Source organism: Pelophylax lessonae (assembly GCF_965119305.1).
Source record: "Pelophylax lessonae genome assembly, chromosome: 5".
In the NCBI taxonomy this organism is placed as follows: domain Eukaryota; kingdom Metazoa; phylum Chordata; class Amphibia; order Anura; family Ranidae; genus Pelophylax; species Pelophylax lessonae.
The window spans coordinates 381,872,431-381,885,014 of NC_138772.1; the positions used below are offsets into that span (position 1 = coordinate 381,872,431).

The 12,584-nt window shown below is 48.8% G+C and overlaps 1 protein-coding gene across 1 annotated transcript in view; it reads left to right on the top strand.

Moving 5' to 3' along the window:
- Window positions 1-12,584, top strand: part of MPPE1 (metallophosphoesterase 1) — a 176,819-nt gene that overhangs the window by 42,707 nt on the left and 121,528 nt on the right. The window lies entirely within an intron of this gene.

The following is a 12,584-nucleotide window of genomic DNA, read 5'->3' on the forward strand; positions in this document are numbered from 1 at the left end:
CTTCCCCTGGCCTTAAATCCTGGGTATTCTTTCCCCCTGGAAGCCGCACGTGAATACAGGCTATCTCGGGTGCGAACCGGTGCTACTCTGGTGGGGTGGTGACTTCTGGTGCAGGTTGCTCTGCTTTTGGGTGCCACTGTGGTGATATGGGTACGGTGCCTGTGGTGGAGTCTGCTAGTGGTGCTAGACACTTTTTGCTGGCAGGTTCCCCCTTTAACTCACAAAGTCTCAGGAGCATGTTTCCCCAATTGACCCCCTTTCGGAGGCAGCAGGTCCCTCGGGTCCCAGCCTTCCATTGATGCACTGATGGCGGTCCTGAAGTCCTTTGTTTCCAGGATGGAGGTGGCCTTTGGGTAGCAGGCTAGCAGAAAGTGCCCCCGCCCTCCCCTGCCTCATCTGTCTTGTCAGATCCTAAATCTGGCTCTGCGGCCACGAACGTAGCCCACCCTGCGGGAAGCCAGGCTTCCTGATCTCAGATAGTGAGGATGATTTCTCCACTACTATGGCTGCATACAAGAAGGCGCTGGTTGACACACTGATTACATCTGTGCGGGAGACTTTGAAGATGGAGGCTGAAGCGGGTGTGGAGGTGGCCATCCCTTTTGACACCCACAAGCCGTCTCGCACAACAAAGGTGTTTCCTTATCCCTCCTATTATGACAATTTTGTCTTTGAAGATTGATAGCGGCCAAAACGTCCCTTTGTGGTTCCTAAATTCTTTGCGGTGAGGTACCCCTTTGAAGAGTCACTCCTCAAGAGGGGGACTGTCTCACCAGTGGTGGACCCTCCTTTCTCCAGGATTGAACAAGGCAACCATGATTCGGGTAGAGGAATCCCGGCCTTTAAGGATCTGGCTGACAGGCGGAGTCTGTGGCCCGCATTCTGTTCTCTGCTGCTGGTTCAGTGCTGAGGACAGTCCTGTGGTCGGCCAGTATTGCTAACACTGAGTGGGCTAAACTTTTGATGGGGGGGGGGGTGAGCATTTTCCACCTGCCTTTGTTGAGTTGGCGGACCAGTTGGTCCAGGGGCTGCAATTTGTCCGCAATGCTTCTCTGCATGTGGCTCTCTTGCTTTCAAAGCTGTTTCGGGAGTGGCACTTAGGCGTGTGTTGTGGCTCGAGTGTTGGTCTGCGGAACAGGCTTTTTTAAAAAAAGAAGAGCACCTTTCTTCTACAATCTGGGAAGGGAAAAGAACCTCTTTGCAGATGCGGCACTTCTTGGCTCACAAAAAGTTTTTCTCTTACGTCCTCTGACAGTTACAGCCCGTTCGGTGTTACTTCACCATTGGGTAATGAGTAGGCTAGGCAGTGAAAAGACTTAGCAAAAGCTTTACACAAAGACACACCTCTAGGGGGCAGTCCCGTAGACATTACCCTTAGCCACTTAGTGCTGCTCTTCAGTTTCTTGCTGCCTAGCTTCAGGAGTAGGTCTAGGTCTCCCAGCTGGGACTCCGGTCTCAGTTTTTTTCTTTTCTTTGAAAAATTTTAGTTTTATTTTCCTCGCTCACTATCGCTAGTTAGTCAGGGAGTTCCTATTGGAGAATTACAAGCGACAGCCGGACTGGGCCTCGCACTGGATAATATAGATCCTTATTGTTTTCCAGCCTGACCAGCGAGCGTGTGCTGGTTGTGGTCTGCCCAGGCCTCGCCACGATGGTGCCCCTGTGGATTGGGACGAGCCTGCGGAGACGTCCCGGCAAAGAAAGCTCTCCTCTCTGAAATGCCCTGTGTTGCAGCATCCCCCCTTGGCTGACGGCACCCCCACTCAGGGTGGGAGATGTTCCGTATCGAAGCAGAGCCCGCGGTCTGTGGTACGGTGAGTGATGCTACCCCCCGTGTTCTCTGGGACAGTTATCTGAGGGGGAGTTATGGGGGCTCAATCCTTGGGGATGTCAGAACATGTGGTCTTTGTAGTGTCCCCCCCTGGCCGGTTTGGGTGGTCCCTGCCTCCTGTGCGCGGCGCTCTGCGATAAACGCTGCATGGGGGGGGGGTGTGGGGACTTATTACCTTGTCCTGGGGGTCTCCCTGGGGGATTCCCGCGGTGGCCAGTGCCTGGGGGTCCTGACTTTTTGGCGCCGTTTATTTTGGCCGGCATTTTGGGTAAGGGCAGCCTGGCTGACTCCCTGTGAGGGCAGCAGCCATTGTCTGTGCTTTTGGTGCCGCTTCCGGCGCCATCTTGGATGTGGGCAGTCGCCTAGTAAGGGCGGCGGCCATTGTGCTGGTGCTTTTTTCCCCATTGAATTTAATGGCATCCATTTTTCAGTGGCTCAGGGCGCTGTATCAGCCTCTAGTGGATGAGGTCCCTTCCTGCTGGCCTCTTCCTTTTCCTGCAGCAGAATGTGAGGGGAGTCTGGTAACTTACACTCTGACACAGCGGGGGCTGTTTTCTTCGTTTTTTTTTTTTCAGGCATTTCACCTCAAAACTGTGCTTTTCCTGTTTTCTGCATCTATTTAAAGGGGGACCCTGGCAGCGGTGCAGACCCTGAAAATCGCTGATTTTTAAAGGGCCAGTGTCCAAAAATTTTTATTTTCACAAATATGGAGTCCTAGGATAACAAATTCCCCACAGACCTGGTTGGTGCTTTGGAAACACCTGAAACAACTTCCATGGCCTCCTTATCTGATGCTCTTGGGACTTTGGCATCAAAGGTTGATCTGCTGATGTCTCAACGTACTGTTCAAAAACGGCCAATGCCCTCTCAGTCTTCTGACTCAGAGCCTGATTTGGTTGCCACAGACAATGACCCCCCTGAGGGGTCCCAGTCCTCACATTCTAAAGGGGAGGAGGAGTCCTCCGCTGCTGCGCGGGAATGTGCTCTGGAAGAAGCACTTATTTACTCCGTCAGGGAGACTTTGAATATTGTTGATGAGCCCACCCAGTCAGGTAAGCGGGCTTCCTTTTGGGTCCCGCAAAGCCCAGAAGTCAGTTCAGGTTTTCCTGTCCCAAGGTGCCTAAGTGGTTTCAACGCCGCTATCCCTTTGCGGACCCTGTCAACAATCTCTGGACGGTGTCACTTCAGGGGGACCACACTGTTTCCAGGTTTAATAAATCCACTGTGATGCCTCTGGAGGACTCCCCGGTGTTCAGAGACCCGACGGATAGGTGTGTGGAGACGCTTTCTCGCCACATGTATTTGGTGGCGGGCTCTCTGCTCAAGCCTGTGCTCGCTTCTGTGATGGTTTCACAGACGGTCACTGAATGGTTCAAGGTGCTTAGGCGCTGCTTGGTGGCAGAGTCGGTCCCTCCGACTGTCCTTGACCTGATGGATCAAATGTGTGACGCGGCCCTGGACAAGGCTCCTTTGGTCGCAGGGTTATCTGCGGTTGGGGTCGCGCTCCGCCGCAGAGTTTGGTTAAAAAACTGATCGGCTGACCATGCCTTCAAAAAGACTGTGTCTGATGTCCCTTATTTTGGAGATTGACCTTTTGGGGATCCCTTGGATGAGATGGTCAAGGGTCTTACGGGGGGTAAGAGTACCTTTTTGCCCCAAACTGCTAAGGGAAAATCGCCCCGCGGTCGGTGGGGTCCTTCCTTCAAGGCTCATCGTAGGTCCTTTTGTGCCTCAGGGGCACAGGAAAAAGGTAAATCCTTCAAGGCCCCCGGCGGTCACAAGAAGTCATGGTCCGGGAAACCAAAGGCCGGTCAGTCCGGTGCGGCGGTCCAGTCCTCCTCCACCTGAAGGGACGCCCTCACCCATTTAGGGGTGGGGGGACATCTGCGTTGCTTTCGGGAACCCTGGTTGTCCCAAATCCGTGACAGGTAGGTTCACAAACTGATTCGCTCAGGGTACAAGATCGCGTTTCGGTCTCGCCCCGCAGACAGGTTGTTTCTATCAAATCTCTGCCTGTCTCACGATTGTTTGTGAGATCTCAAGGGGGCTGTGCAAGATCTTTTTGCCCAAGGAGTTATCATACCAGTCCCTCAGCAGGACAGGTTTTGCGGGTCAGCGGGACAGGTTTTGCGGGTTCTATTCCAACCTGTTCATGATGCCCAGAAAAGAGGGCAAAGTGCGTCCGATTTTGGACCTCAAGTCTCTGAACCACTTCTTGCGGGTGCAGAAGTTCCGGATGGAATCCATCCCGTCTGTGGTGGCGTCGTTAAGTCAAGGAGATTTTCTGGCCTCCATCGACTTAAAGGATGCGTATCTGCACCTCCCTATCTACGAAGGTCATCAGCGGTATCTCCGCTTTGCAGTGGCAGGTGAGCATTTTCAATTTGGGGCATTACCCTTTGGTCTAGCTTCGGCTCCCAGGGTATTCACCAAGGTTTGGGCTCCGGTGCTGGCTTTGCTGCACGAGGGGGATTGCGGTCCTTGGTTATCTGGACGACCTCCTGTTGAGGGCGAGCTTGTGTGCCACTCAATCAAACGATCTGACGGTCACGGTTCAGACGCTTCAGGAGTTCGGGTGGACCAACAACTTCCAGAAATCGGCACTGACCCTGCAAGTCCATCTCAGTTACCTGGGGATGGTCCTGGACTCCGTCAAGCGAAGGTTTTTCTCCCGGAGGAAAAACGTCAGACCTTGCAGGGCGAGATCAGGTCCCTCAGGGACAAAGATCTCTCCTCTCTACGGGCCTGCATGCGGTCTCTGGGACTGATGGTTTCGGCCTTCGAAACCATCCCGTTTGCTCAGTTTCACACGAGAACTCTGCAAGCAGAGATTCTTGCCAGGCGGAACAAGAATCCTCAGTCGTTGCACAGGATATGTTTGAGCCGCCTCACGAGGACGGAACTTTCATGGTGGCTCCTATCACCCACTCTGACCCAGGGAACGTGGTCGGTGGAGGAATCCTCCTTGCCAATAAATGTCTTGGAGCTCCGAGCGATCAAGCTATGCTTGTTACATTGGTGGACTCGGCTGCACGGTCGCCCGGTTCGTGTTCAAACGGACAAAGCCACGGCGGTGGCTTACATCAATCACCAAGGGGGCACCAAGAGTGCCCAAGCGGCCAAGGAAGTGGCTGAGATCCTGTCTTGGGCCGAGGCACACGTTCCAGCGATTTCGGCTATTCACATTCTGGGAGTGGAAAACTGGCAGGCGGACTATCTGAGCCCATCAGTCCTTGGATCAGGGGGAATGGTCCCTGCATCCGGAGGGGTTTCACCTCCTGTGTGCCCGGTGGGGGACTCCGGACGTGGATCTGTTCGTGTCCCATCTCAACAAAAAGGTGGGAAGGTTCGTGGCCAGGGCCCGCTATCATATGGCGAATGCCACGGATGCGTTGGTGGTGCCTTGGCACCGGTAGCGGCTGATTTATTCCTTCCCTCCGATTCGACTGTTGTCCAGGTTCCTCTGCAGGTTGGCGTCGGAACAGGTGCAGGTAATTCTGGTGGCTCCAGACTAGCCTCATCAGTCTTGGTACTCAGACCCCGTGCAGATGGTCATAAAGCCTCCCTGGCGGCTTCCTCTGAGAGAATATCTACTGTCTCAAGGGCCGATCTTCCATCCTGCTTTACAGTCTCTGGCTTTAACGGAGTGGCTGTTGAAAGCCAGGTGTTGAGAGACAGAGTCTCTCTCGGATTCTGTCATTCCTACCACGCTGAAGGCTCGGAAGACTACCTCCAGGAAGATTTACCATCGTACCTGGAAGGCGTATATTGCCTGGTGTGAGTCGCCAGGGTTTCATCCTCGCTCCTTTTCGGTGGCAAGGGTTTTGGCCATCCTGCAGGAAGGTGTGGATCAGCGTCTGGCGCTGGGCACGATCAAAGGTCAGTTGTCAACCTTGGCTATTTTCTTCCAGCATCCCTTGGCGGCTTAACTCCCGGATTCGCACCTTTATTCAAGGGGTGCGTCATCTGGCTCCACCGCGGAGGGCTCCTTTTCCTCCGTGGGACCTGAATTAGGTCTTGCCCGTTTTGCAACGGCCCCCCTTTGAGAACATCAGAGAAATCTTTCTGCCTGTGTTGTCTCAGAAAGTGGCCTTTCTGGTGACTATCACTTCTGCTCGCAGAGTGTCTGAACTGGCGGCTCTGTCTTGCCGTTTGCCTTATCTGGTGGTTCATCAGGATAAAGTGGTCTTGCGACCTAATCAGTCTTTTCTCCCCGAGGTGGTGTCGGAATTCCACCTCAACGAGGATATTGTGTTGCCTTCGCTTTGCACGAAGCCCAAGCATTCCAAGGAATTTGCCTTGCATTCATTGAATGTGGTCGGGGCGATCAGGGTTTACCTGTCGGCCACGGAGTCTTTTCAGAAGTCTGATTCCCTGTTTGTCCTGAGGGACCTCGGAAGGGTTTGGCTGCATCCGCTGCAACCATTTCCAAATGGATCAGACAGACTATTGTTCAGGCCTATTCACTTAAGGGTCAGGTGCCTCCTTTCCCGGTGAGGGCACACTTTACTAGAGCCACGAGTGCCTCTTGGGCTTTTCGCTATCAGGCTTCTGTGACTCAGGTGTGCAAAGCGGTGACCTGGTCGTCTGTGCACACTTTCACAAAATTCTACAAGATTGACGTGATGGCATCCTCGGATGCTTCCTTTTGGCTGCAAAGTTTTGAGCGCGGCGGTTTGTTGAAGAGTTGTGGTGTTCTGTCACTTCTTGGGGTGCATTTTGTTCTGGGTTTGCACCTGTTGAGCTTCTTTTGCCCTCTTTGGCTCAGTTTTTTTTTTCTGGCCTTGTTGACACATTGCCGTTTCTTTGGTTGCGTCTTTTCCACCCCTCAAACCTGCACTGCTTTGGGACATCCCAATGGTGAAGGAACACTGAACGGGCTGCGACTGTTAGAGGACGTAAGAGAAAATAGGGTTTTTTGTAAAAACTTACCCTAAAACTCTTTTCTCTAAGTTCTCTGACAGTCGAAGCCCCGCCCCTCTATTTTGGGGTTGATGGTCTTCCTGTACTGCTTGCTACGAAACTGAAGAGCAGCACTAAGTGGCTAAGGGTAAGGGTAATGTCTGAGGGACTGCCCCCTCGAGGTGTGTCTTTGTGTAAAGCTTTTGCTAAGTCTTTTCACTGCCTAGCCTGCTCCTGCAGAGGGCGTCATTACCGAATGGTGAAGGATCATTGAACGGGCTGCGACTGTCAGAGGACTCGGAGAAAAGAGTTTTACGGTAAGTTCTTACAAAAACTTTGTTTGGTCCATCAGGGTCCACTGATAAGGGTTCAAAACCTTTCAAACCCTCATCGGGAGGTTCCAAGCGGCCCTGGTCTGGCAAGCCAAGAGCAGGATTCTCTAGACCTACAAACAAGGCTCCTTCAGCATGAAGGTGCGCCCTCACCCATGCCTGGGATGAGGGGATGTCTTCGCTGGTTTACGGGCCCGTGGACCTCCTTTTGTAAACGACAAATGGGTCCACAGAGTGATTCTGTCTGGTTACAAAATAAGAGTTTAATTCTTGCCCTCCGGAAAGCTTCTTTCTTTCCAATGTACATCTGTCCCGGAGCTCCTGTTACCTGGTTGGTTTCTTGTATTTAGCCTTGGGATTTTTTTGTTCTCCCACCCCTCATGTTTGGCACTTTTTGGGGAGGTCCTTATGGTTCTGAATATGGAGCGCTGTGTCCCTCAATGAACGAAAGAGAATGTAGTAGGATTTTTGTTCTTACCGTAAAATCCATTTCTCTGAGTTTATCGACGGACGCAGCACCTACCCCTCTATGAAGTTTTTATACTTCTAAAACTGCTTGTTACTAAACTGAAGGCCTATAGCAGAGAGGGGGATGTATACCAGCTAGGACTGCCTGTAGGCGTAGCCAAGTATTTTTTTTTCTGCCTAGTGTTCTCCTTCTGTAAGGGGCTATATAACCCTATGGTTCTGAATACGGAGCGCTGTGTCTGTCAATGAACTCTGAGAAATGGATTTTACAGTAAGTACAAAAATCATATTTTTTTTTTTACCTACAACAAAATGTACATTTATTATTTTAAAAAGGAGAACTTTAATTTGCTTTTCTTACCAGAAGCATGGAGCCATTTTTGTTTAGACTTTATTCAGAGTCCTCATCTATTTCTGGGCTGTAGGTGCTGGCTGAGAGATTACACAGTCATGTAAATCCTGGTGCCCGTGTAGTTTTTGGCTGTGTTCACTAATGTCAGACATACAAAATCAGCCCCTGTAGCAGCTGGTCACCTTGTGATTTGCTACAATGGTGCACTCTGATTACTAGGAAGGATGAGACTGAGGAAATGCTTTCTCCTGCCAGCAGCTTGTTGATGACATAATCTAAGCGCAGGTACTGACTGGAGTGTAAGGACTGACTTTTTCTGAATAAAGGCAGAGATTTTTTTTTTTCTCTTTCTTTATGTTGTGACGTTTAAGGAATTCATGCAGTAAGAGTTACTGAAAGGCCCACTTTAACACATAACGTGTTTAGCAACAGTCCCATATTAACTTACATACCTCAGCTTACACCTGTCTGGTGTGCTTGACTTTATGGTCATTAAATTACAATGACTGGATTGTCCATTAGGGTGTAAACACTGGCAAATGACGAGTTGAAGAAGCCATTTGGGTGACTGGTAAAAAGTTAGTATATTCTGCAAGTTCAGTTATTTGATTACTTTACCAGACATTTATGTGGTAGGGAGGGTTGTGTTGTTGATTTTTGTGGGGAACGAGAAGTTTGGGGTATACAAAAAACATACAGTATCTCACCAAAGTAAGTACACCTCTCACATTTTTGTAAATATTTTTATTATATCTTTTCATGTGACAACACTGAAGAAATTACACTTGGCTACAGTGTAAAGTAGTGAGTGTACAGCTTGTATAACAGTGTATATTTGCTGTCCCCTCAAAATAACTCAACACACAGCCATTCATGTCTAAACCACTGGCAACAAAAGTGAGTACACCCCTAAGTTAAAATCTTCAAATCTGACCAAAAGTGCCAATATTTTGTGTGGCCACCATTATTTTCCAGCACTGCCTTAACCCTCTTGGGCATAGAGTTCACCAGAGCTTCACAGGTTGCCACTGGAGTCCTCTTCCACTCCTCCATGACAAAGTCACAAAGCTGGTGGATGTTGTAGACCTTGCGCTCCTCCACCTTCCGTTTGAGGATGCACCACAGATTCTCAATAGGGTTTAGGTCTGGAGACATGCTTGGCCAGTCCATCACCTTTACCCCCAGCTTCTTTAGCAAGGCAGTTGTCGTCTTGGAGATGTGTTTGGGGTCGTTATCATTTTGGAATACTGCCCTGCGGCCCAGTCTCCGAAGGGAGGGGATCTTGCTCTGCTTCAGTATGTCATAGTACATGTTGGCATTCATGGTTCCCTCAATAAACTGTAGCCCCCCAGTGCCGGTAGCACTCATGCAGCCCGAGACCATGACACTCCCATCACCATGCTTGAATGTAGGCAAGACACACTTGTGTTTGTACTCCTCACCTGGTTGCTGCCACACATGCTTGACACCATCTGAACCAAATCATTTTATCTTAGTCTAATCAGACCACAGGACATGGTTTCAGGAATCCATGTTCTTAGTCTGCTTGTCTTCAGCAAACTGTTTGCAGGCTTTCTTGTGCATCATCTTTAGAAGAGGCTTCCTTCTGGGATGACAGCCATGCAGACCAATTTGATGCAGTGTGGGGCGTATGGTCTGAGCACTGACAGGCTGAACCCCCCCCCCCCCACACCCCTTCCACCTCTGCAGCAATGCTGGCAGCACTCATACGTCTATTTCCCAAAGTCAACCTCTGGATATGATGCTGAGCAGCACGTGCACACAACCTCTTTGGTCGACCATGGCGAGGTCTGTTCTGAGTGGAACCTGTCCTGTTAAACCGCTGTATGGTCTTGGCCGCTGTGCTACAGTTCAGTTTCAGGGCCCTGGCAATCTTCTTATAGCCTAGGCCAGTGATGGTGAACCTTGGCACCCCAGATGTTTTGGAACCACATTTCCCATAATGCTCATGCACTCTTCAGTGTAGTTGAGCATTATGGGAGATGTAGTTCCAAAACATCTGGGGTGCCAAGGTTCGCCATCACTGGCCTAAGCCATCTTTATGTAGAGCAACCATACTTTTTGTCAGATCCTCAAAGAGTTCTTTGATATGAGGGGCCATGTTGATCTTCCAGTGACCTGTATGAGAGAGTGAGAGCGATAACACCAAATTTCACACACCTGCTCTACATTCACTCCTGAGACTTTGTAACACTAACGAGTCACATGACACCGGCGAGGGAAAATGGCTAATTGGGCCCAATGTGGACATTTTCACTTAGGGGTGTACTCACTTTTGTTGGCAGCAGTTTAGACATTAATGGCTATGTGTTGAGTTATTCTGAGAGGACAGCAAATGTACACTGTTATGCAAGCTGTACACTCACTACTTTACATTGTAGGAAAGTGTTATTTCTTCAGTGTTGTCACATTGAAAGGTATAATAAAATATTTGCAAAAATGTGAGGGGTGTACTCACTTTTGTGAGATACTGTACATTCATCTATGCTGCAGTATCAGTGTGAACAAACAAAAGGGAGAGGCGCCTCTAAATGTAGACTGTAATACTTTAACCGGTTGCCGACCGCCGCACGACTATGTACTGCGGCGGTCAGCCCCGGCCAGGCAGAGTGACGTATCGATACGTCACTTGCCTGTCACTGACTTGCGAGCCTATTGCGGGCGGGCGCGCGCCTGCCGCGGCTTGTTCACAGACAAGTCAGTGCGTGTGTCCGGCGGACTCGATGTCCGCCGGTCACACTACGATCGCTCCTGTGAAGGGAGAAAGGCGGAGCGGCTTATGTAAACAAGCCGCCCGTCATTCTCCCTGGTGTAAAAATGAAGATCAGACAGTTCTACTATGTAGAACTGTTGATCTTTGTTTTTACACCAATAGCAATGTCCCTGCACAGTTAGAAACACGCCCCTAGGACACACTTAACCCCTCCCTGTCCAATAAAGTTAACCCCTTCCCTGCCAGTGTCATTTTTGCAGTAACAGTGCATATGTATAGCACTGATTACTGCAGTAATGTCACTGGTAACCCCAAAAGTGTCAAAAATGTCAGTCAAGGGTCCGATCTGTCCGCCGCAATGTCGCAGTACCGCAAAAAAAATCGCAGATCGCCGCCATTACTCGTTAAAAAAAAAAACACCAAAAATGACAAAAATCTTTCCCTTTGTTAGTAAATGCGATAACTTTTGCACAAACCAATCAAAATACGCTTTTTGCGATTTTTTTTTTTTTTACCAAACATATGTAGCGTAAAACAATTTGGCCGAAAATGTTAAAAAATTTTGATTTTTACATTTTTTTTGGGGTGAATTTCATATAAAAAAATGTGAAAAATATTGTTATTTTTGCAAAAATTACGCTCTTTTTTTTGTTTATAGCGCATGATCAAAAAATCGCATAGGTGATCAAATACCACCAAAAGAAAGCTCTGTTTGTGGGAAAAAAAGGACGTGAAATTCGTTTAGGTACAGCGTCGCACGACCGCGCAATTGTCCGTCAAATTCACGCAGCAAAAAATCGCAAAAAAACCCCTGGTCTTTTAGCAGCCAAATCCTCCGGGGCTTAAGTGGTTAATGCACAAAAGAACAATATCGACTCACATGGAGTAGGTGTTGATGAGCATGACAAGTGAATGACAGTCAAGTGAATCCTTCGGGCAGTATGTGGCCATCCTCTGTGATAGCAGCGTCCTATGAACTGCTCCTCGTTGGAGGACACAAACTTCTCAATGCTCAATGTAAGGCAGAGTGAGGCTGTCAATCAGGCAGGCACCTTACTCTGGGTCAAAAAAGTAAGAGAATTACAGCCAAAAGAGGTTTGGCCAAACTTTTAAAGATGACTGCTGTGACTTAGTACTAAGGTGTACGTTTATGAAAGGGTGAATTTTTTTCTCTGTTCGCTTCTCTGCAGTTCTCCGGGGAAAATTATCTCCTCCGGCACCCTTTTTATGAAGCGGAGAACTTCAGTTCTCCCAGGGTGATCAGAGAAGAAGTGTTTCCTCGGCGAACGGCCGAGATCTCTATACAAGTGAATGGGGCGCCTGTAATCTCGTGAGACAAAGCGAGATTACCGTACTATGAAAATCACTGGCGCTCTTTTAATAAGCAGTGATAGATTATCACTGCTGAATACACGATCCCCACTAATGTTAATAAATAATAGTCCCCTTACATAAATGTGTGTGTGTGTGTGTATGTATGTATATGTATGTGTGTGTGTATATATATATATATATATATATATATATATATATATATATATATATATATATATATATATATATATATATATATATATATATATATATATATATATATATGTATATGTATATGTGTGTGTTTATATATACACATAAATATGGCAGGGGGACATGGATTACTGTGTTGGGGGGTCTGAACGAGGAAGAAGGATGTCAATAATCTTCCTTCTTCCCCCTCAGTTCTCCCCCGATTTGGTCTTCACTCCCCGATTCACAAGCTCCAGGCTGGTGAATCCGGGAGTGTGAATTCTGGCCCAGATCACAAGTGAAGTGCGGAGATCGCAGCTTCATAACCTGGCTGTTCTGTGTCAGGCAATGACAGATTCCCGTGTGAAGAGATGATCAGCGGAGACATGTTCTCCCCCGATCATCTCTGTTTCATAAACTGAGAATGATCAAAAATGAGCTGTGATCAGCAAGATCACT